Source organism: Lissotriton vulgaris, chromosome 1_1, assembly GCF_964263255.1.
Source record: "Lissotriton vulgaris chromosome 1_1, aLisVul1.2, whole genome shotgun sequence".
NCBI lineage: Eukaryota > Metazoa > Chordata > Amphibia > Caudata > Salamandridae > Lissotriton > Lissotriton vulgaris.
The window spans coordinates 946,028,181-946,054,628 of record NC_141685.1 but is presented as its reverse complement, the minus strand read 5'-3'; positions in this window follow the sequence as shown (position 1 = coordinate 946,054,628).

Genomic DNA, 26,448 nt, shown 5'->3' with positions numbered 1-26,448 from the left:
TTTTGCGTATATTACCTTGTATGTTTGTTACTTGCTTTCTGCTAAGTTTGCCCTGTGATTTCCTTCCTTTCCTGTTAAGCACTCCTAGCTCCTTGTCTATTGTGCTTGTATTTAGTTCTACCCCCTTGCTGTTACTGCCTTTGCATGTTCCTGTTTGATCGCTAGGATCCATGGGCACAGCTGACAACCTAGGTGGCGTTTCTTGTTTACTGTGAGTATTGTCTTTGAGTTACATTTTTAACATCTCAGTAGGTATAAGCTCCACAGACCCTGTCTTTGCATACTTATTCTATATGTGGAGTTTTTGCAGTAAGTATCTGTAAGAGCAATTGTGGTTGAGGAGCTTACTGATCTTTAGTCTTACCGTGTAGAGCTCCTGAGTGCTTTATCCCATACTCCCTTTATTGTTAATGTTGTATCATGTAATGTTGCACATTCGTCCTGGGTGTAGTTATTCTGAATGCTAAACAACCTCATAAGTGCCTGTCCTTCCTGAGTCTTAGCCATCCTGTTGCTTCATGCAGGCTTCCCCTTTGGATCCTTTTTCTCCTCTGCCTTCCTGTATGATCCTGGGCAGCACTGTACTCCTCTTTCTGCGTACGTATTCTACCCAGTCACCAGTCCTTGCCCAAGTTTCTGACTGTGTTCCAGACATAGTCCCAGACAGTCCCTGACACCCTTTCTGGCACCTAAACCTAGAGATTCTGGGAGATTAGGCTTTCCGGGTATTACTGCGTGAGCACATCACTTATTTCTGGCTTGATGACGTGGACTCTGCATCATCGGCGAGAGGTGAATGGGAAGCCATGAAGGTGGTGTTTAGGGGTTATTGTACCTCTCATAAAGTGGTTGTACAGTGCAAACTGTGCTTCAATATTCAGTACCAGGGGAGAGTGGTTGACTGTCTCCTGTGTAAGTTGGAGTGAACACCAGATGGGAGGCATAGAGTACTGAAGGAAAAGGAGAAATTATTGGAGTGGGTTGAATATCTGTACCGTTTTTACTATAGGACATATGTGGACAGGTTCCACGCTGATAGGGATAAGTTGAGGAAGATGCTGTCATGACTCCTACAGGCTGACACCTGGGGGCATACCCTACTCCAAGTGTACAACTCTTCATGGTGGGATGTCTTCACTCAGAGTGGGATCAGTGAGGCATGTTTTGCCACTTTTGTGAGCTGTACCCTGCAGCGCTCAGGTGAGGTAATGCAGGCATGCTGAGTTATATTGTGGTCTCCACACCGGTTTCGCTTGATTTTGAGGTGGACGACAAGTTGGGGGCGAATATCACCGAACAAGAAGTCTAGGGTGCAATTAAGGACATGGTGAGGGGGGAAGGTGCCTGGCCTAGATGGGCTTCTTATAGAATTCAACGCAGCATATGCTCCGGTCCTCAAACTTGCATCCCTCTTTAATGATTCCCATCAATGGGTTCTGCTCTCTTCTCACTTTGGATCAATGAGAGAGATTGCCTCAGAGGGCAATGGTCCTTTTGGTGGATATCAGAAAGGCTTTTGACTCACTCTGGTGGGAGTTCTTATATGCCACCATGTTCGGTATGGGCTTAGGCCTTGCCTTTGTCATATGGACGAAAATCATCTACGGTCTCCCATTTTCAAGGACCATCACCAGTTCTGTGATATCGGAAGCTTTTTCAGTGGAGCATACCCCCCAACAGGGCTGTTCCTACCCCCCCCCTTATTGTTCGCTCTTACAATGGAGCTGTTCACTGGAATATTTTGTTTAGGTCACCACTATTGTGAATTGCGCCTTGCTGGTCAATGAACATTCCTTTTGTTAACTGCAGATGATATAATACTCTATTTGAGGGGTGAGACGAGCATTTACAGGGGGCTGTGACGGCATTGAAGGAATCTGGCCACCATTCAGGTTTTGACGTTAACTGGACTAAGTCCTGTGTTGTTTCCACTTTGGTAGGAGGTAGAGGAGTACGTCTCTCCGCGTGTGGCCCCAGCGTTGTGGTGGAAGCAGCACACTATCTTATATTTAGGGGTTACCATTTATCGGTCGCTTGATTTGCTGTTTGATGGCATCTATGGCTGTGCACTTGCTGGTCTCCGGTGATAAGTGGCATTTTGGACAATGTTGCTGCTCTCTGTGAGTGACAGGGTTACTGTATCTAAAATGGTTGTCTTGCGCCGTCTCCTCTGTTTGTTCGCAGCTCTTCCACTTGAGCTGCCCTGGAAGTTCTTTATGGGATTTCAATGGGATCCTGTTGTCCTTATACTAGAGCACATTGCGTCGCTGTGTGGTGTTCTGGAAGATACACCTACCGGTGTTGGAGGGTGGTTTGGCAGCTCCTGATCTCGAATTGTATTATATAAGAGGGGAGTGAAAATGAGTGGCTCGCTGGCTGTCTTGCCTTTGGGAAGCTCTGGGCACCTCAGAGACTGGTTCCTCGATCGAGAAGCTATTCATCAGGATTTTGTCAAAGCCTTACCCTCCCTCTGGTGTGCAGAACTTGAACGTGCTTATTAGAACAGTACGGTATGTATGGGCCAGGGTCCTTATCAGGACATGTACCACAACTCCGTATACGTTTACATCACAGCCCCTAGCCGCACCATGTCCAATGTTAGGAGGCCTAAGAAAACTGCTCCATGGTTCGGCCAAGAACTACAGACCTTGAAAACGGCTTGTAAGAAACTTGAGAGAGCCTGGCGCCATAACTTCTGTGCAGATACTAAAATACAATATAAAACAGCACAGAGAGAATATTACAAATCAGTTCGCCTGGCCAAAGCTGAGCATTATCACACTCGTATTACGGAAGCAGGCAACTCCTCTAGGGAACTGTTTCAAATATACAAAGAGATATCCATAGTGGAGATGTCCTCCTCCACCCAAAATGATTCTGTGGAATCGTGCAATAATATTGCTCAGTATTTTGCTGGCAAAATTAGTAAAATCTACACTAGTTTCTCTAAACAGGGAGCCCCGGCCACGGACTTTACTGAAAATGATAAAATTGTAAATACTCCTGTGTGCCTCAAATCTTTTGTAGTTCCCTCCCATGAGATTTTGTCCAAAATGTGCAATAAAATTAAATCAGGATCGCCCCGGGACCCGGCACCACCAAAAATTTTAGCTGAAGCCTTTTCAGTATTGGAACCTCATCTGAGGCACCTACTACAAACCTCCTTTTCAACCTCTTGTCTCCCGGAGGAATGGAAACAGGCAATAGTGCTACCCATTAAGAAAAAACCCAACATCAGTTTGGACATAATGGATAATTTATGACCTATATCCCTGCTACCTTATGTGGCCAAGTTAGCAGAGAAAATCGCTAACAGTCAACTGATGGAACATCTTGAGACCCATAATGCTTTCCATAAATCTCAGTCGGGTTTCAGATCTGGTTTCTCTACGGAGACAGCTCTCCTGAGGGCCACAGAAACCCTACGTGAGGGAGCAGATGAGGGAAAGACAATGGCCCTCATCATGCTTGATCTCAGTGCCGCTTTTGACACTGTAGCACACTCCATCTTGCTACAGTGTCTAAACAAAGCGGGAGTCACCAATAAGGCACTGGGATGGCTGAAAGCTTTCTTGCTTAACAGGAGCTTTCAAGTCCAAAGGGGGACTTCTCTCTCCGACAGGGTGATGCTTGAGCAGGGGGTTCCTCAGGGCTCCGCCCTGAGTCCCACCCTGTTTAATCTATACATGGCCCCATTGGCAGAGGTAGTGCAGTCGTTCGGCGTGGAGCTTGTCTCCTACGCCGACGACACGCAACTTCTTATATCTCTGACCCAAGCCCCTTCTAAGGAAGCTGATAACTTCAATGCCTGCATGACCAAACTTGCCACATGGATGAATGACCATTGTCTGAAACTTAATGGGACAAAGACGGAGGTCCTCATTATTGGTGGCAATGAGGTCAAATGGACGACAGAGTGGTGGCCCAGCTGCCTTGGTCCTTTGCCCTCCCCCTCTCGAGAGGCGAAGAATTTGGGTGTGTGGGTGGATAATAAACTGTCCTTTGATAGCCACATAAGAAAAACTGTAGGCAAATGCTTTGGGGTGATGAAAACTCTGAACCGCACCCTTGACCTGTTACCCATCAATTCCAGGCGTACCATGACGCAAGCACTGATAACGTCCCGTATTGATTACGGAAATGTGCTGCTCATGGGGACATCTGAGAAAAACATCAAAAAGCTACAGGTTTTACAAAATTCGGCAGCTCGCCTGGTCTTAAGGCTTCCCCGCAGAGCTCCATCACGCCCCTCTCTAGCAGCCCTCCACTGGTTACCAATCAGGAAGAGGATTGATTTTAAAGCTATGCTATGGTGCCATAAAATAATTCATCACAGAGCACCGGCTTATATGTCGGATTTGGCATCTGCTTATGAACCTAGCAGGTCGCTTAGATCTAAAGGAATGGGTCTGCTCAGAACTACCTGCCCCAAAAAAGCTAGAATGGGAGGTAGATCATTCCGTACTTTAGCTGCTAGGAAATGGAACCTTCTTCCTTTGGATATCAGGATGGAGAATAATGAAATCATATTTAGGAAGAAGTTGAAAACCTGCCTCTTTGCCTTGTGATTGGTTTCCTCTACACTATTTCACACTCTCTCCACAGCGCGGGGACACGCCGGGAGGCGTCACCAGGCGCTCTACAAACTCCTTTAAATTAAATAAAAATAAGTGCGAACTCTCGCTCCTGGTGGCTCACTGCTGTAGGCAAAGAGGGGCCTGGTCTGTTCTCCACTGCTGAACAACGCATGGGGTAGCAGAATTGAGTGATCTTTTTGTAGGTGGCAAATTGCCTCCTTTCTTGACTCTTCAGGAGTCCTACTTCCTCCCAGTGGTGTATTTCTTGTTGCACGGCATGTTTCTGCACAGGATTCATGAGTTGTGGAGCTTGGGCATGGCGAAGCTGCTGGAGCACGATTGCTCCCACCTTCTTTTTCTCATCATAGGTCAGACAAAGGCAGTCACCTTCTTGTATAGGACTCTCCTGCAGGGGAACTAATTGGATTTTACAGAGCTCCGCATGCATTCGGACATAGAGATTGGGTCACCGCTGACTGATCCGGCTTAGAGGAGGGTTCCAGAGTCCACCTCAAAGGAGTCCCGAAAGTCTCACTTCAAACCTGTTCAATTCTATTATCTGCATCAGTCCTACCTTACCCCTCAGTGCATTCATGCCATGTTCCCTGCGACGATGTCAGAGTGTCCTAGATCTGCTAATGAGGATGCTAGCTTTTTGCATATGGTGTGGCCTTGTCCCTTATTGCTGCTATAATGGACGTTAGTCTTCCAGGTTGTTTATGGTGCCAGTGATCGGGAATTTGAGCTTAGCTCTTAGCTGGGCCTACTGGGCCTTCATGATGTGCTACGGAAACGTTTCTGGAGTTGCCCCTGATCCTTGCTCATAGGCAGATAACGATAAGCTGGAAATTGGCTTAGGCCAGATATTTATAGATGGGGGTTGGGGTTGGTGAGATAGGTGGACTGTGAAAGAGAGGAACTTTGCAAGGAAGAGGACAGGTGAGTGCAGAAGGTACCGATCCTGCCTGCATCGGAAGCCATAATAATGGACTTTCCTCAAGAGAGCCGTGAGGGTCAAATTAACTTGGATGAAACAGTCTCAGAGGTCTCTTCGCCTTCTGCTCCCTCATTGGTCATAGCATAGGCCTAGGATGTCTGCTGCTGAAGGTGTGTGGTTTCTGTGACCGTTGGGACATGGAGTTTCTGAGTATGCCATAGTATTTCTGGAAAAGGAAACCATGCCAGGGAGACTGAAGGTGGATGGTGTATTGGTTTTGTGGTAGAGTGGGACCTTGTACTGGGCTTATGTTATTTCTTCTTGGTGGTGATGGGTCCATAGTTGCTAGTTCTTTCACTTATTACCAATATTGCCTCCATGTGTATTGCCTGGTGATTTTGTTGTCTTATGGTTTTCTTATAGTTTTGTTGCATTGGAAAATTAAAAAATACATATTTTTTAAACTTGATACTCATGATGCGCTTTGTGTTAGACAATCAGACCTAGTAGCCAGCCAACATTCTATCTCCTATAGATATCCCCTAGGTTAAACAAGGAGGTTTCACAGCCTACAGAGTGGATTTTCTGTGACCTATAATAATGGGTTTGCCTTTTATATAACAAAAATGATTTGCAATACTGAGAGCAGTGTAGGGATGATAGTATATACTTTGAAATGTGCACATGGTTTATGACAATACAGACGTTGAGTACCGGCGTGCCTATTGTGCCTGTCCCTATAATAATTATACAAATTATGCTACGTCATATTGTTTGGGCGTGGGATCTGATTTTGCTGTGATTTTTTTATTTGTTTGCTTGGTGCAGTAGTTTTACCTATAATTACAGCATGGCCGCCTTCTCTATCTGTGTTTTATGCAACTAATGATGGTTGTTATGATGATTCGCTAATTAAAACAATTAAAGAAACAGCTACATTCCTCTAAGTCACAGGTTTGATAAGTAGGGGCACCGTATGTTCAGAGTTTACTTATTGACATATTGGTAATGCTAAGTATTCATAAATTAAAAGAGAGGGGGGACTAGGAGCTAGTAGAGTTCCAGTACCCGTGCTCCACGTAGTAATACAGAACCAAACAGGTGGGTTACTGTTCCAAATGGGACACTATAGCTGTCCACTGAAAAAAAGGATTGCGGGAAAGGCAGGGGGGCTAGGTCTAGACCTCGCAGATAGAGACAATCACAGTTCTATTCTCTTCTTGCCTTTACACACCACGAGGGATGTCATGCTTCATCAGCGGGCATTGCTCCTCGTCAGGCCGGCACTGCAATGCCCTATGGGTCCCCCAAAGGATCACTTTGGCAAAGATCTTATAATAACGCCATATGATAAGTGAGGGTGTGAGATTTTCCAGTCAGAAAGAGGGTTTTTGGGAGAGAGTGAGTGAGTGACTAAAACTGGCTCGGGGATACCTAAAAAGGCTTTTTAATGTGTGGGTGCCCCTGACAGGCTAAAAAAACCTGTAGGTTGTTTGTTACTGGCTGAGCAATTATGTACCCCAGTAACTCTTAGGTCGACATTTTTCACGCCCATCAGTGGTCATAACAATCCATGGTGCTTCCTCAGTACCAGAAAAGGTGATTATAAAAAGTTAAAAGCACAAGAATAAGTGAAGAACTCTAATGTTAAAAGGAAGAGTGGTCCTCCTTGGGAAAACCACAAGGTGGCGTCGGGTCAAATAGTGACCACTCTTGTTGCGACCTATTTGTAAAGTTGAGATCACTCCATGCAGAATATGCAGGCACGCATGTAAGGGTAGGCGTAGGAGCACAGTACACCAAGCGACAATCCCAGTTACGGTGCAGACGGACATGCATTAGCCTATGGAGCGATCTCAACTTTACAAATAGGTCGCAACAAGAGTGGTCACTATTTGAGCCGACGCCACCTTGTATTTTTCACAATGGGGACCGCTCTTCCTTTTAACATTAGGGTTCTTCACTTATTCTTGTGCTTTTCAGCTTTTATAATCACCTTTTCTGGTCCTGAGGAAGCGCTATGTATCGTTATGACCACTGATGGGCGTGAAACATGTCGACCTAATAGTTACTGAGGTACCTTATTGCCCAGCCAGCAACAAACAACCTACGGGTTTTTTTTAGCCTTTCAGAGGAACCAACACCTTAAAAAGCCTTTTTAGGTGTCCTCTAAGCAGTTTTAGTCACTCACTCACTTACTCACTCTCTCCCACGAACCCTCTTTATGACTGGAAAATCTCACACCCTTACTCATCATACGGCATTACAAAAAGATCTCCGCCAAAGTGACCCTTCGGCGGACCCATAGGCCTTTGCAGTGCCGGCCCGAGGAGTAGCAACACCCAATGATGAAGCATGACATCCCTCGGGGTGTGTGAGGGCAACAAGAGACAAGATCTGTGATTGTCTCTAACTGTGAGGTCTAGACCTAGTCCCTCTGCCTTTTCCTCATTCCTTTTTTCAGTGGACAGCAATAGTGTCCCTTTAGGAACAGTAACCCACCTGTTTGGTTCTATAATGCTAAGTATTCCTCTTAAGATAGTTTATTATGGATTTTCGATGTCGTTTAGCACTTCACTGGTGTCTGCTGAACTTCCCAATGCACAAATGTACAAATCAGCAACGCCTAGCAAAGCCGATAAGAGCATCTGGAGCTGTACCACGAATGCATTTGTTCGAAAAAGGTACAGTATTTATGCAATAGCGCTTTCTAAAGTGCAAAGATTTAACTCAGAATGTCTTTGAGTTAATGCTGCAGACAGAACAAACAGTCACTCACTGCTCACTCCGTACCGTCGGCAGCGCACGCCCTAATACTGAGAATTTCTGAGTTAAATGTATGCTCTTTAGAAAGAGCAATTACATAAAAGCAGGCACACAGATGTACCCTTCACGAGCCAGCGCGCAGTTCTGGGTACTGACCCGAAGATGCCTGCGTTGAAAGGAGATATTGGGTCACTGAGGAGGAAGTCTGCGTGATTCACTTTGGAGTCACACCCTGGTAGACATTGCGCGTGTGTGTGTGCCTCTTTAGAGGGGATTCAAGAGGGGCAATTTCCTGCAGTCTGGGGGTAGCGCTGGGCAGGGCGCAAATCCTAAAAACACAGAAGTGGGGTGCTAACCAAGTTAGGCAGTAGGCAAGGAATATCACGGCGCGTGACATCGCACGTGCTACACCATGTAACATGCAGATGACGTATTTTTAAACAGTGCTCCAGCATAACTGTCCACGTGAGGGTTTAGGATGACTGCAATACGAATGTACCTGAATTTGTAGAAAAATAATAAAAGGAAAAGAAATTAAAAAAAAGAAAGCGGCCATTGGGTCTGAAGTGTCACTCTTATCCATGCATACTTGACTTGCGCACCATCCCATTTTTGGGAGGAAGTTTGATGTGACCAAGGGACAGCTCAAGACGGTGCTATGTGGCAACAGGTGCCAGGGATCTTTGGCGGACATTGGCCAAACTCCTGCAGGTGGGTGGGGACCGATAAGACACCCTTCAATCTAGTCCATACCGTCTTGCGTGCATTGAAGCATCTATTTTTAGGAGAGATTGTGCGATGTCGCTTTACCTCACCTCACAACCTGCACTTCACGAACCGACGAAGTTAAACTTGTTTTTAATTTCAAGTTGTACTTGGCAGGGAGTAAACATTTAAAGTGCGTCAACGAATTAATGACTACTGTTGGTTGCCAGATGCCTTTTAGCCATTCCCTGCATTTGAGCGAATCTCCGGTGCGTGTTAACTCTCTGTGGTGCACGAGGGCGCTGTAGGGAGGGCAGAAGCGGTGGGGGAGGGGAGCTGAAGTGACAGTGGAGTCGCAGTTCGGGTTGCTCTCTCTAGCCAATGGCGTATGCATGCTCCAGTGTCTGCACCGTTCTGTTTTTTTTAATCTCTGACCTATATAAGACGCTATTATCGCTCGCCAGGATCGATGCCAACATCACCCGGATGTGAGCAGCTCTCATCCGCTCGGTAACAAAGAGCTGTCAAGAAATTGAAAGGGTTCCAGTAAGAAAAAAACCAGCCAGCTTCTCCACCTGTGCAGCACACACGCAGCTGGCCATACTCTTGCGTAAATACCTGTTGTCTGAGAGTAGTAGCCTTTTCCAGAGGAGCGTGGTGTAGGCTTGACCTTCGTCATACCTGCTGGCATTGCTGCCCTTGTAGGGACCACGGCAGGAGCACCGTTTGTGATGTGACTGGAAATGCCCGGCCTTCTCTGGCACCAGTGGGCTCTGTTTGCAGTCTCTGTGTTTATCTCAAACCGGATGAAAATCTCGTACGAAGAGGATGTACCAGACTGTATCAATCTACTATAGTTCGCACAAAACTGTAAACAATCATTGGCAAAGTTTATAGGTCTGCCCTTTTTTTTCATCACTGGTACTAAACACAGGTCTCTCACACACTGTCATATCACGCTCACTCTCCCTCTCACACACACACACGCACACATGCACATACAGGCCACTGTCAAACACACCGCTCATAAACATTCACAACAAAAACACACAAGAATGTCACAGTGGTATTAGGGAATGCGGTAGTGGTGAGGTCTGGTGGTAGTTGTGATGATGGCGATACTGGCAGTACTGGTGGTGTTAGTGATAGGGGTACTGTTGATTTGGTGGGTGTGTTGGTGGGGGTCATACTGAATGTGAAGGCAATGGTGGTGGCAGTAGTGACTGTGAAATTGGTGGTGATGTGTGCTTTTGTTGGTAGCGGTGGTGGTGGTAATATTAATGGCTTCGGTGGAAATAATGGTGGTTGTGATAAATTATGGCATGGTGGAGGTTATCATGGTGGTGGTTGTGATGGTACTAACGGTGATGGGCCTCTTAGTTCAATAGACTGCATTAGCAATGCCAAGCTACACTCTTAAAGATGAGTTTGATGAATAGAAGTCATGGGATGAAGATAGTATTGTAAGATGTGAACTTAAAGGGGACTTACCAGAAAATGCTGATAGTAGATATATTGACAGAGGGCTGTAATTTTTGGATTTAAGAAAGCCTACGTGTGCGCACATCTCTACTTTGTGAACAAGAGAAGGCCGCATTTCAACAGCTTCTCATCATGGCTGTAAAGTAAAATAGGTGCACACGCGAGGACGACTAGCCATGTGCCTTTACGACAGACTAGACATCAAACATCTGTGTACACTGGATAAAAAAACGGTAAATCCGAAATTAACATTTTTTGGCTTCAGCAATGATGAGGTACATGCCATATTGCATCTGCATTTTATTAAAAGGGCTGTTTGACGCCCCATGAGCAAAACCGAATGAGAACACAAATGGGACAATATATAACCAAAACGCCCTTCAAAATAATGCAAAACCATGAAAAACACATGCCAGGCAACGTCTGAAGGGGGCTGACCCAAAGACCACTCTCTCTCTCTGTACTTCGTATTGTACTTTTTTGGGGAATTGATGACCCGAGGTCTTTGTGACAGACACTTTTATCCTGATGAGAGCTGCGGGCCAGGATTTAAAGTCATTGACAGATCTGTGTGAAGTAAACAGATACAACCTCTGCATTTCACCTTGTTGCCATCAGTTGTTTATTGCAGACATGCAGCAATGTTTTGATGTAGTGCCTGTGACTAATGGCTATGTATAACTGCTAGAGTATTTACAAGCAAACACGTCATCGCATTCCCCGGGGCTATTACCTACCATTGTAAAATATTTTACTGTGCACGAGGGCGTTGAACTAAAGCTTAATACCCCACTATTATTACTTGCACATTCCTTTAACTTGTAATGATGTTGTTCGCGTCCACTTTCTTCCACACAGCCCCATTGGCAGAGGGCGGGTGATGTATCTGGGACTTTTCATTAATGACGAACACGACACAGGTATATAATGATATATGTTCAGCTCAAATGTTGCTACAAAACACCTGTGCGTTGTCCTGAATTACCTTCCAGAAGACACAAGCCATGTTTCATAATAATTTTCAGACTTTTAAAAAACATACAAAACTATAAAAAGCAGCGCAACATACTTTTTGGCAGACAAGAAATGGTAAGGACCCAAAAAGTAATCGAACTGTGTAAAAATAATTGAGAAAAAATATTCTTTTTTAAAGGAGGGAGGGAATCAAACAATATAACAGCATTACACAAAATAGAGAATTATATTAACATTTCATGCTTCGTGCAAAGCACAACTGCCATAGTTTCAAATGTTTGTTAGTTAAAGATGAAAATTTGTAGAAGACACACCAGGACAGTCACACATATGCATGCACAGTCAGAGATAGACACACACACAAAACTCAAGGGGCCTTATTTATGAAGGCCTTGCGCCACCGGTGCGTCACTTTTTCCCATGTTAAAAGTGACGCACCGGCGGCGCAAGGCCTTCATAAATAAGGCCCAAGATACCTCGCCAACTGCTCACTGGATACACCCTTGCATGGACCCTTCTTTGGGCCCTATTCTGATCTTGCTAAGAAAGCCCTCTGTACGACTCGGATCAGGAGGGTTTTCTGAGCTAAACGTGCTCCGGGTGTCTGAACGAGTGAGTACGAGGCAGCCGTATGCTTATGGACTTGGTTCGCTCGGACTCCCATTGAACTCTATGGGAGCCTCTGGAAAGAGGCTTACACAGGCTCCCATAGCAAAAAGGGGTGGGTGGGTAAAAGCATATATCCTGTGGCGGGCACCCCATGGCGCCCACCACACTGTGCATGCCTGAATCGGGGGGGACCCATGGGCACACCCCTCTGACAGAATCAGAGGGCCCTGGGTGAAGGGGAACCTGCTATGGCCCTCAAAGTACGATTCCGACAGCCATTTTGGCTCTCTGGGACCGAGGCAAAGCGGCAGTCTGAATTGTGCATCGTACTTGCTCGGTCGGTATTCGGCTCCATTGCACGGCACGAACAAGCCGTACGGACAGGTTCGGGCCTCAGAAACGATTCCGTCGATGTATACGCGATCTTCGCATTGTACTTGGTCATTCGGACCTGTGTACGATTCAGTCAGAAACAAGGGCTACAAATCAGATCTGGGAAAGCCAAATCTGATTCGAAGGCCTTCCGAACGACATCGGAATCATGCCTTTTGCGTATTCACAGCGGCAATACCCCAGTTAAGAGGCAGACAGGAGGGCAGAGTACAGGGGAATGAAAAAAGATGGATGAAGAGATCCAGGGAGAGTGGGTGAAATGAGAAATGGGAAGGGGTACCTGGAACTGTGAAGGAGGCAGGGCTTGTGGGATATCTGAGGTGTTTGAACAAGAATGTTCCCTGAATGGTAAACAGACATGTAGCCTGAGTGACCAGAACTGCTATCCTCACTTTCATTTAGGCCCCGGCATTAGGATAATCTAGGTTATCAGAGGTGGCCTAGATCGTCCATGGCAATGTGAGGGCCAGAACCTGTTCTGGGGCACATAAAGCGTGCCCTCATGGTGGGCATTTGACGAATGTATGTCGGTACAATGCATTCTTTTACAACGCATACCTTTACAATGCATTTTTTACACAGCAACATCCATTACAACGCATTCCATTACAACGCATGCCATTACAACAAAATCTTTGAAACTACTTTTACAAGGCATTCCACTACAATGCATACTACATTTACAACGCATACCATTACAACGCATACCATTACATTGTATGTATGGTAAGTATTGGATAGTGTAGGGGTAAAAATTACTATTCTAATTCCAGGGGGTGCAACAGTAGGGTAAGTGTTGGATGAGTGTAGGGGTTAAAATTACTATTCTAACTCCAGGGGGTGCAACAGTAGGGTAAGTATTGGATAGTGTAGGGGTACAAATTACTATTCTAACTCCAGGGGGTGCAACAGTAGGGTAAGTGTTGGATAGTGTAGGTATGCGTTGTAATGGTATGCGTTGTAATGACTGCATTGTAAAGGTATGCGTTGTAGTGTTATGCGTTGTAGAGACATGCGTTGTAATGGTTGCGTTGTAATGGCATGCGTTGTAATGGATGTTGCGGTGTAAAAGTTTCGTTGTAAAGGTAGTACATTGTAAAAGTTGCGTTGTAAGTGTTGCTTCCCGCATTTGACTATTGTCCATGGCCTGAGTGTATCAGTGTATCACATACAGTACTGATAACAGCATACTGTGCTTAGTGACTCAGTGGTGTGACAAGACCTTTTCTCTTTGTGTTAAGCTGACGCAAACCAAACAACAACGGTATGAAAGACCCAACTGAAGGCCTCCAAAGTAAATGTAAGAGAAACGTTGTAAGGAATCCAGGTTATTTGTTGTGCGGATTGTGACGCTTGTGCAAGTAATAGGTCCACACTTACCCCCTTACTGGAAACCAAGCACCTCATTGTAACACTTGATTCTGTCAGAGTAGCGAAGCAGAGCAGTACCAGACCTACTCAGTGGAGGTAGTGTGGGCCAGTAATCACCATTCAATGGCACACAGTAATAACATTTAATAAATAATTGTCCAGTCTGTGCTTTTGTCTTTAGAAAAGGAAATTATATTTATTACACACACACTACTAAGTACTATGCAGTAATTTACAAATGTATATAAAGCTGGTGGACATGCCTGTAATAACATACATTTGAACTTTAAAGGGTCATGACCCTAAACATCACTGTACCCCTCTACCATACCATATATAACATAGACACATAGGAGGGTGTCACTTTAAAACAAACAGGCCTTAGGGCATTATCAAGGTTACCAACTTTACAGACCAAGTACCACATGTTATAACAAAACACTCTATCACTGACTTCAGTAACCATAACCAATCTGAAATCATTGTAATTAATAACACTTTGCAACCACCTGCAACCATTAGAGTTAGTAAAGCATTGCAACCTTCCATGAAAAATCATTAATGACAACAATAACAGCACACATTAATAAAACATTGTAAAACCATACATGTGTTTGTGTCTTTCTTTAACCAGCTTAGTCGACAAAACGTGCAGCCATGGAGTGAAACAGCCAATAGACGTCGGTGCACTGTCATTCAAAAAAGTCAAGGAGTCTAAATTTCTTTGACCTTACTTAAGGTCACTTTTTGAAACTTCATGGTGGGGGAGACTGCTGCACTCTTGTAACCCCCACACTCTCTTTTTAACATTGGTAGGGCCCCTGCTGTCCTAGGGCTACCAATCCAAGCAAAACGTTTTGCAAAGTGAAAGTCAAAGCAGAGCATTCTTGGGAGATCATTACCGGGAGCATGCATTTTTTATTAGCAGCTCCAGCACCAAAAAGAAAGCACTCTTTGTTGCGTGGGACTTCGCACCTTGCAACCTCTTTGCTTTGTAGGCGTTTTTTAATTGTTGGAGTGATCGGTCTCAGCTGCGCACGCCAACTTGCTTTTAATTTGGGTGCAGGACGGGGAGCCCAACCCCAGCTGCCCCTGCTGGTTTCTTACCCGGCTGGCATCCATCTCTGCGGGCTTGGGAACCCCCATCTCGATTCTTCCCTGCCTGCTCCCTGCTCCGTAAGTCCCCCCAGACATAGGGGCGAGCTTACCACTGTTGGTGAGACGCAATGGTGTTCCCCCATGATTATCCTTCATCAGAGGCCCAGAGATGGGGTCCCAGGCTCCTTCCACCATGACCGCTCTCCGCGGCTTCCACCATGACCTACCTGTACCGCGACGAGCAGCACATCACTTCAAATCGCAGCCCTGGTCCAGCCGATGCCGCTGGAGGTCAACACCGAGCTGCTGCTTGCACCCAGACATGAGGGCACCACACGCCGCACCGCTGCACATTGCACCACAGCCCCGACGCCCACCGAGGCCGGTGCTCCCGACTTTAACCACGAGGGGTTCGATCTGCAATGATTGTGTCTTCAAGAGCCCGACTACTTCTACACTGACCTCCAGGAACCAAGGCCAGTGGACACCTGCCCTTCGGGCCTCATCAAGAGGTCGCTGACGCCCTACATTTCTAAAGGTACTGTTTTGCTGGTCTTCCCAAACCCGTAGCTGGCCCACGCCGCCGCAGTCAGCCAGACTTGTTTGGATTTATTGTTCAGGACGCCATGATAGCCCCAGATGGAGATATCGAGTTCAAGGAATTGTATTTCAAGTCTACTTTGATTACTGAAGATTTCTGAGAACTTATGGTAGATTTTTATTGTGTTTGTTCTTGTTTTGGATATATAAAAATATTGGATATTTTTCTATACTGTTGTGGTGTCCTTTTGTAGTGCTTTCACTGTATTACTGTTGGTTATGTGCAAATGCTTCACATACTGCCTCTGAGATCAGCCTGACTGCTCGTGCCAAGCTACCAAGGGGGTGAGCAGGGGTTATTTTAGGAGTGTAACTTCCTTATCCTGTCTAGAAGGAAGGGTCCCTACTTGGACAATTTCTTTATTTGATTTATTTGACCATTTCTAAAGCGCATGGTTACGCCAACCGGCTTGTCCCCACGCTGAACGGACTCGCTAATAAGAGACGACCCTAGACATGTCACATGATTTACCTGCTGATACAATCCTGTCGATATCATTTACTTTAATACGCAGAGGAGAATAGCCATGTTTTTAGCTTTTTTCTGAATTTTGTTTCTCGTGGTTTCATACTTATGGTTTCCGGGAGCTTGTTCCAAGATTTTGTCACAAGATAACTGAAGAACCGTGCCCCCATTCTTGCACTCCGAACTCTAGAAACCTTCACTAGTGCCCTTCCTTCCGATCGCAAATTGCGACCTGGAATATATTGTGTAATTAGAGGGTACAGGCAAGGCTGTAACAAAGGCGCCTGCAGCCCCCGCGGTATGGGGGGCCCGAGCTTCAGGGGCCCCCTAAGCATACTCTATACTTACACTCACAGGCAGGGTCCATCTGAACTCTGGGACCTAAGGTTAAAGTTCACTCATTGTTCAATGCCCTGAAAAAGCATGGTTTTTCCAGAGCAACAAAAACAACATCCCAGCCCCCTTCTCTCCATTTACCAACCAGAAGAAAATAATATTTTTAAAGGGAGTGGATAGACTGACAGGAGAGCTCATGATGCACCGGCAAAAGTGTGGGGACTTCTACAACTGTAATCAAAAGTATGTTTCGGTTTATGTCTGCTGCTGTATTGCCAAACAGAAGATATTCTAATTCTATTGCTTCACGTACTGACAAGGAAATACTGTGTATAATTGGACTCTCTGACAAACTGCACGTCCAGGAGGCGGAGTGACCTTAATGTTTGAAAGATAATGGTGCCTTGTTGAATTCAATTATATTTTAACGTGATGATGCAAACCACCAACGTTTTATTTAATAAGAGCAAACTCCTCATTTTGAGAGGAAAAAACCTGACAACACCTCCCTGATTTTTACTACTGGCGCCCTACGCCCAATACCAATGGATGTTTTGGAGAATGTGTGACTCTCACACCAGCGTGTGTGATGATGACAACCACCCTTCCACCAGTACCACCAAGAAATTAAGGGGCTTATTTACAAGCCCCTTGTGCCAATTTTGCATCATTTTAACATGGGAAAAGTGATGCGAAAGGGGCAGAAGGGGCTTGTAAATCTGTCCCTAAGTGGGTGGGGCAGCGTGACAGCGGAAAAAGGCGCTTAAAAGTGGGAGGGTTGGGTACCAATCAAAACAATGTTTTGGATAATGTGTGCAGCAAACATGAATAGTCAACTCTTGTAACAAGTACACAATTATTTTACGTGTCTTATTGATGGCAAAATTATGTGTAAGGGATGTTGATTTCTGCCCAGATGTGATTTAAAGTATGTTTGGACTTATTTGTGGCTGTGGATAACCCCCACTGGCAAAAAAATAAAATAATAATAATTAAGAAAGAGAGCAGTCTCACGAAAGAACGTAGGGGCATATTACCAACAACTAGCGATAATTATCGCTAGGTTGGCTTAGCGGCAATAATTTTATCGCCGTGTAGCGACGATTTTTATCGCTTAGGAGCCTTGATATTACCAAGGTTTATCTCCTAAGCGATAAAAATCGGCTGAAATGCATGAATATCGCTGAAAAGTCAGCGATATTCATGCATTACCGAGCAAATGCTCTTAGCCATGTTATCCACCTCCCATTGGATAACATGGCTAAGAACTGCTCAGGGCAGGTGTTAGCTTTTGGAGATAGCGATGTTAGCAACTGTTTCCAGTCGCTAACATCTTGGCACGCCCACTTTGCATGTCATTAGTGATAAATATCACTGACATGCAAAGTGGGGCCCAAGATGGTCGCTATCTCCTACTAGCTGTCGCTAACTGGTGTTAGCGACAGCTAGGTAATAGGGAGATAATTTTATCTCCGCTTTCTTGGCTTTTAAAGCCAAAAAAGCGGAGATAAACCCCGCCCCGTAGACATTTCAGGGATTTCAACAATCGATTTGAAATTATCTCTGCTTTCACCCAACGCTCCCCAAACGCAGGGCCCCACCAAAATCGAGTCTGAAAATCTGAGTAGTGGTGTTTGCAGGTACTTGATGGACACGTCACATATCCTTGCGTTGACACGGAGTGCCCCACGCTGCTCATTGCCATCAGCAAGGCAGACCATATATTATAAGGTGCATGCACCAGCAGCGGGCATAGATGTCCGAGGTGCCCACTGACCAGATTATTGCTGTGTTTTTCATTGATAAGAGAGGAAAAAAAGTTTAAAACACAACAAATAAATAGCTAAATAGAGCAAGATATAGTGGTCACAAAGTGGCCAGATTGGTTGTATTCATACTCACACACTTTAGCACCACTTTACAAAGTTTGCCAGTGAAGCGCTACTTTTGTTTTCTCGTCTTTCTTTGAACAGCAGTGTTTTCCTTAGTTGGGGAAGCGCAGCATTCCTGAAGGGACTGCAATACCTAGTTAATGTGTAGAATGGAAACAGTTTAATGTGTTCATTATAAGCTGTTTTCCTTATTTTAGCTTATCTGTGTCCAGGGATGTGGTCTTTATAAACAAAACTGCATATGATGTTTTAAGGATATAAGCAATGGACATTGAAACTGTTCACTTCTAGGCCCTATAGTCATTGCCTTAACTTTTCAAGCAAAAACACTCATTGATATCTGAATAATCAGTGTAAAAGCATTAATGTACCCACGTTTTTCCGCCTTACATTTCACATGCTTTACTTAATCTTGCATTTCCTATGAGGTTTGCTTTTTCCAGGATGTTGTTACTTTTTTTTTCAGGTAGCATATTACTTTTGTCTAGTGCATTATTTGAATTGAGTCACATCCAGGTGTTTATAGCATGGCACGATTTGGTTGAAGCTGAATGCAGTGCGAGTTTCTCTAAGTGGAGCAGTCTGGTGTTCAGTGGGGGAGAGGATGTGGCACTATGGCCACAGCTGCCGATTTTGGCACTGGAGAACCAGGTTTAGCCTTCATGACCAGTCCACCAGATCACTCTCCTGAAGGAGCACATTCCCATGCTAGACCTAAGAAGGCACCGCAAGACGTTAGAAGCCCTGGTGTCATAGCACAAGCAGGTTGACCGTAGTGCTGGCAAGTGTGCGTTAACTTTGAAGGCCTGTCCACCACAACCCATATTGAAGTTCACATCCCATCTTGAGGGAAGGCCTACGAATCAGCACACCTTAGAGCAACAGCGACTGTCACTGAGGTCACGGGACCCTTGAAACCAATTCGCCTTACCCATTGGTACCTCCATTGGCCTTGTTACGGCAGTAGTAGTGCAACTTACCAGGGATCGGCATTGCAGGATTTGCACACACACCAAACTATGTTTTCAAACTTCACTGTCTCTCTGCTTCATGCACAAGCACTTTTAACACGTGCTGACTACTTTGGGGGCACTGGTATTATACAGCTATGGGGACAAAATTATGCCGCAGTGTTTACTAAATTATGCAGCAAACAAATGGCTGCAGCGTAATGCTGGATATTTTCTGATACTTTATTATTTTGACTTTTTACACATACTAACTGTCGGTGCAAAGATTTTGCCTCATTAGTACCAGTGTAACATAGAAATGAAGCAGTGAGAAAGGTGACTAGTCAACCTTTGCAAAGGGCCCGGCACTTCGCAGCAACACAAGTCACATGTTTTAGTAACCTTTGATCTGTTTGAGCTACAAACAATTTATTACTCATAATCGTCAAATTATGCAGCAGATGATGTATTATGTGACAAATATGACAGAGTCCTAATTATGTGGAATACATTTGAAAACTATGATATTTCTTCATTCATGTTTAAACTGCTCTTGTGGAAAAGGGCAAGAGAAGTTCTGATGACAGAAACTGCATGATTCGGAGACAGATAGTTTGTGATTCCACTTTTGAGCATATGTGGGACATTCTGTGATTGGAAATGTATCCCACTTTGTGAATGTATTTTAATGCCAATAACTCATATTAAACCTTTAATAAACATGTGCATCCATTGGTTGAATTAAAGATTGTAATAAGCTGTAAGTTCCTGCAGAGCAGGGGTGCAGAGCTCCAGGGGGCCCCCTCAGCAAAAGTGGTAGGTGTTGGGGAGGGGGCCCCTTCCATTTACTTTGCAGGGGGGCCCCCTCAATTATTGTTACGCTACTGGGTGCAGGTATTGCGGTCCTTATTCTGCAAGAATTTTATGGCAGTAACACATTGACTTGAATAGAACCCTTTTCTCCACCGACAGCCAGTATAAGTCTTTCAGGGCTTTCCTTCTAGAAGCTCTTCTGGGGAGACTCAGCCCCAGCCAGGCAGCCGCATTTTGCACCACCTTTAATTTGGCTAGCCCCTTTTTTGGTGCTCCCAGATACACTACGTTTCCATAGTCTAATTGTGCAGTCACCAGGGCATGCACTATGGTTTTCCTTGCATTGAGTGGTAGTAGGTCAAGAATTTGCCTCAGAACTTTTTGAATGCCAAAACATTTACCCATTACTTTCTATATTTGGGCATCGAAAGACAATTTAGGAACGAACCAAACTCCCAAATTTTTAACTTCCGTTTTGGGAGTAGGTACTTGTCCCGATGTTTCCGGCCACCATGCAGAGGACCCTATATTCGGTGCATTGCCCACTATCATTACCTCTGTTTTATTCCCGTTCAATTTCAGGCAGTGATCAGACATCCATCTTGCTGCCTCTTCTAAACACCTAGTGAAATTGAACGCTGTCGGTTTATTGTTTCCTGATAATGTCACAATTAACTGAGTATAATCAGCGTACGATACAATGGTAACAGGATGTTTTTCCACTAGCTCTGTCAGGGGTTCCACATATAGATTAAATAGCTTGGGACTCAAAATAGATCCCTGTGGGACTCCCTGGGGCAATATGATGCTCTTAGAAAGTTGTGATTGCTGTAAGACTTGGAAACTACTTGACGATAGGAAGGATGCCATGCTGCGTAATAAGGGACCTTCTATACCGCATTCCTCTAATCTGTGCCGAAGCAGCCCATGTGAGACAGTATCGAACGCCGTACTTAGGTCCAATAAGATCTTTGCTGCTGTCTGCCCCTTGTCCGCGCAGTGTCTCATTGGGTCAGTAGCCAAAAGCAGGTCCGATTCTGTCCAGTGGGCTGCTCTGAAGCCAGACCGGGAGGGGTGTAATAGATAATTTTTCTGGATATGGTTGATTAACTGTTTATTTGCTACTTTTTCGGCGATCTTCGCGATGAATGGTAGCAGCAAAATTGGGTGTACATTTTCTAAGACTGCTTGGTCTATTAATGTTTCTTTTTTTCAATGGACGCACTATCGCTTTTTTCGAGCTAGTGGGAACTTTTCCCTTCTGGAAGGAGGTAGTAATTAACTCTGAAATATAAGGCATAATAAGATCTGTCCCCATCAGTAGTTTTTTTGGAAGTGCTGGATCTCGTGGGGAGCCAGATATAATTCCTTTGGCTATTGTTTTTAGTTCCTCTAGTCTAACATTTTCAATTCATTGAACCTTTCCCGTGGAAAATGCTTCTCCTTCCTAGGTTCTAAGCTCTTCCCCAGGCATGCTTGTGCTGGGAAGACATTATATATTTTTGCCACTTTCTCTGCAAAGTACTCAGCAATTTTATTGCAGTTTTCCACCGAGGGGGTTCCTTCCTCCTTTTGGTTTTCATAGGATTTAAGCGACTTTAGTATAGAAAACATTTCTTTGGAGGAACTCCTCGCTTTTTCTATTTTTTACATGTAAAACTCGCACCTCATTTTCTCAATTAATTAATGGTATTTTTTATTTTCACTTTTATAATAATCTTTGGCCTTGTCACAAATTATTTTATGCCAAGTTCGCTCCAACTTCTTGCACTGTTTCTTTGATTTGGTAAGAGTTTCATTATACCAGGGAGCTGATGCCTTCTGTCTGTTAGGACTCCTAGTACTCCAAGGTGCTATCTCATCTATGGCATCTGTTACCCATTTCTCGAATTGGGCGTTGCCCGTATTTATGTCCGTTCCTAATGTCGGTTTATTTTTTGCCAGTGCCTGTGAAAAGGAACTGAGATTGAAGCCGCCCATTTCCTGTATGTGGCATTTAACCCTAGTCCTTCTATCTTTGAGCTGCTCACAGATTTTGAAAACGGGATTAGGTAGTGGTCTGTCCAAGGGATAGGCCACAGAGTTTTCGCTTCTATTTCCTTTTGGTTAGTAAATATAGGATCAAGAATAAAGCCCTTTTGGTGCGTTGCTGTTTTCACCTGTTGAATAAGGTTCATTGCCATAAGATCCATGCATAGGGATTGGACTTCCTTGTTCTCTTTGTTATCAAAGTGTAAGTTCAAGTCCCCAAGTATAAAGACATTTATATAGCGTAAGGCTTGTTGGACAATCCTTTCTCCTAAGCTTGCTATAAATTGGGCAGCTGGGCCTTGTGGACTGTATATGAGGAAGCCTACTATGGTCATATCATCCGTCGCTGAGAGTCTAAAAAGGAGTGCTTCCCAGTGTTCTATATTTGCTTCCCTTATACTACACATCAAGAATGATTTATGAATTATGGCAATTCACCCCCCCTCTCTGTTCCCTATCTTGCCTTAGTATCTCGTAACCCTCTGGGAGTGCATCTAAAATGTCAGGATCAGAGCTGTCATTAAGCCAGGTCTCTATTAAAAATAAGGTGTCTGGATTTTTATCTTTTAAAATATCACAAATCTCATATTTATGTTTAGTCATAGACCGACAGTTCATGAGCATTAAACACAACTTCCTCTCCTGTTTCTTGGAGCGATTCCAGCTCGTTAGATTATAATTAGAGTGCACATTTTAATGACTTTCTGTCAACATTTACATTGTTTTTGCATTTTGGTAAAACAGACTTATCTAATCTGAGTAAATCATCCCCTTAATATTTAATTCTCTTCTGGTGCTCCAAACCTGCAGGAGTTCTGGTCCCTGGGCCCGGTCTGGCGTGGATGGGTGCAGACGGGCTTGCCTATGGTGCGCCCACTGCGTGTCCTGTGAAGCATCCGGTTTTATCGAGAGAGGCAGGGGCCGCTAAAACGCCAACCGCCCTTGAAACAGGAAGATGCCCAAATCCCTCCACAACCAACAGGATGATCCTGCGTTGGACCGGGGAGAGGCAGTGTACTACTGTGAGGTAGGTGTGAGAGTTGGTTTAAAAACACATCCCAAAATACTATAGTTAAAAACAAGATTAGGCAGTTTTAAAAATACTGTGCAAAGAGCAAATTCGAAACTAGTGCAACAGTGTCAGTGATGTTGGAGATGTATGCTTACCCACATTAAAGGTTACATTACCCACAAAGATGCAAACCGTTGCCAACTAGAGACCCCCACTTCTAACAGTCTGACATTGAATTTGGTGGTATTTTAAATGGTAAGTATTTCAGCCTGACTTGGCCAATGTCAACAACATTTACCTTGCACTTCTCCCTATGATGTAGGTTGGATATGTGTTTGATGTTTGCAAGTTAGATATTTTTTAATCCACACATAGTGGGGGCTAAATTATCATATCTTTGTAGACAATTTTATAGACATGTGTCCATTTGTGCGTGTGTACTTAACACCTACTTTATCGGAATGTGTGGCAAATGCTGTGTTTGCTTTCCTAGCATCTGCTTTGGCCCACCTCAGTTGTGTGTGACCAGGCGGTTCTTTATATTTGGACACAGTTTTGAAGTCCTGCATCTGTTAATAAGACATAATATTTAATTCTCTTCTGGTGCTCCAAACCTGCAGGAGTTCTGGTCCCTGGGCCCGGTCTGGCGTGGATGGGTGCAGACGGGCTTGCCTATGGTGCGCCCACTGCGTGTCCTGTGAAGCATCCGGTTTTATCGAGAGAGGCAGGGGCCGCTAAAACGCCAACCGCCCTTGAAACAGGAAGATGCCCAAATCCCTCCACAACCAACAGGATGATCCTGCGTTGGACCGGGGAGAGGCAGTGTACTACTGTGAGGTAGGTGTGAGAGTTGGTTTAAAAACACATCCCAAAATACTATAGTTAAAAACAAGATTAGGCAGTTTTAAAAATACTGTGCAAAGAGCAAATTCGAAACTAGTGCAACAGTGTCAGTGATGTTGGAGATGTATGCTTACCCACATTAAAGGTTACATTACCCACAAAGATGCAAACCGTTGCCAACTAGAGACCCCCACTTCTAACAGTCTGACATTGAATTTGGTGGTATTTTAAATGGTAAGTATTTCAGCCTGACTTGGCCAATGTCAACAACATTTACCTTGCACTTCTCCCTATGATGTAGGTTGGATATGTGTTTGATGTTTGCAAGTTAGATATTTTTTAATCCACACATAGTGGGGGCTAAATTATCATATCTTTGTAGACAATTTTATAGACATGTGTCCATTTGTGCGTGTGTACTTAACACCTACTTTATCGGAATGTGTGGCAAATGCTGTGTTTGCTTTCCTAGCATCTGCTTTGGCCCACCTCAGTTGTGTGTGACCAGGCGGTTCTTTATATTTGGACACAGTTTTGAAGTCCTGCATCTGTTAATAAGACATAGTCATTTTTACTCAATTTAAAACATATACAGAGTGATCCAGTTTTCCATTCTACAGCCGTATCAATATGCTGATTATTCAAAATTGTTACGGGAATTTTGATACCATATGTTAGGCGCACCTTGCATATGCCCTGAAGAAATCCAATGTTTTGGACAAAACGCGTTGGATGGTCTACACAACAGGGTTTTGATATGTTTAAATTAAATTGTAATTAAATAAAAAGGATGACTTGAAGAACAACCTTTGATGCAGATTTTGAAATTTTGTGACATTGTTCATAAGGTGGTGCACCAATTACTTTGATTTTGTTAAAGTCTGCTTCCCATATTGAGACTTTGCTGGAGGGACAAAAGACGTTGAAGTGAGTTACCTTTGACCAGTGAGAGAGACACTATCCACGCTTTTTTGTGAGTTTAAAAGTACTTTCTTCATACAGAAAAGATAATAACTGGGATGGACATTACGTTATTTTATCTGTTGATTGTTGAGTTCTGACAAGAAGGCTTAGGCATTGCTAGTCAGAGAGGAAACAGGAGAAAAGAAGTAACTGGCTATTGAGAGCAGGGCCATATGTTGGTATCTGCATCTCCTTAGGTGTAAAGACAGTTTAGCCCTTTGGGTAAGTAGGCACTCAAACCCACTCAGGTCTGAGTCTTTGTATGATTTTGACACCAGCGCCTAGCATAAGTGAAGTTTTAGGAATCCCTTACAGACATGAAGGAGAGCACAATTTTGCATCACATTGATTTTAGGTATACTTGTGGACAGGGAAACCCAGGAAGGGAAAGAGCGGATACTGGAATCTAGGCATATGGACAATTCAGTAAACTTTAAAAGACAGAAGAAAGGAAGGACTTAGAGGGTGTAGAGGAGCACGGGAGAGGGGAGCTTAGGGCACCCAGCTATAGGGAAAGGCAGAAGAGGGTTAGTCATTGGATTAAAGTGGGTGAGTGCAGAAGGGCAACTACAGTGTGATGTGTGGGGAGGATGGACGGGTTAATGTGTGTGTAAACGTTTGATGGGGCACAGGCAGTGCTGTGCAACAAAGTCAGATTTGATGTGTTGAAAGTACTTTTGAAATGTACTATAGTGTCATATAGAAAAATAATTTTTTAATTTGTATGTGTCGGGCACGCAATGGGAGTATGTACATCTAGCACAGGGCAGGACAAACACATTTTACCCCAAAGGAATGTTCCTGTGCAAATGTTGAGTATCAGGAAACTCAATCAGAAAGGGCCCAGGATTTCTGTTTCCTTTTATTCAAGCCTACACTCCCAACGTTGACGGTGGTTCCTGGAGTAAATAGAATGTGTGTGGGGGGTAGTTCTTTTAGACTCCTAACAGCTAAACTATAGAACGCTATACCCCGGGACCTGAGATTGGGGCCATCTGAAGCTCATATTCGGAAAACCCTTAAGACCTGGCTATTTAGGACATAACACAGGACATATCTGCTTTGTTGTAAAACCTGACTGATTGATACTTGGAGTTTAGCGCAGCTTACCTCAGTGCGGGGACACTACAGCTGGAGTAACCATACGCTTTATAAACCTCACAACATAACATAATGATTGCATTTAAAAATGGTTACTAATTCCATTGGTATGCTTGTGATTGTTCCAATTTAATGTGGTGTACCTCCTGACAAAGCCATTAGGCTTGCCTTTATATTGATGTGGTGATCCCTTGACAAAGCCAATAGGCTTTCCTTATATATTGGTGTGGTGATCCCCTGATAAAGCCAATCGACCTGCTTCTTTTAAAGTGACACTATCTTACATTGAGATGTTCTATCTGTTGTATGTGGGTGGGGGGGGAGGGGTATTGTGAATTTTGAGGTCAGGACTCACTTGGGGTCAAATATGATTTCAAAGTGTCACCAAAGGTATTTCCAACTACCTGATATATGTATCTTTAAATTAACGCATAATATTTAGTAGTGTGTTTGTAATAAATGCCCTTTCCAGTTTCAAAGAAAAATCCTTGACTGGAAAATTATTTATTGAGTGTTATTACTTGCCAG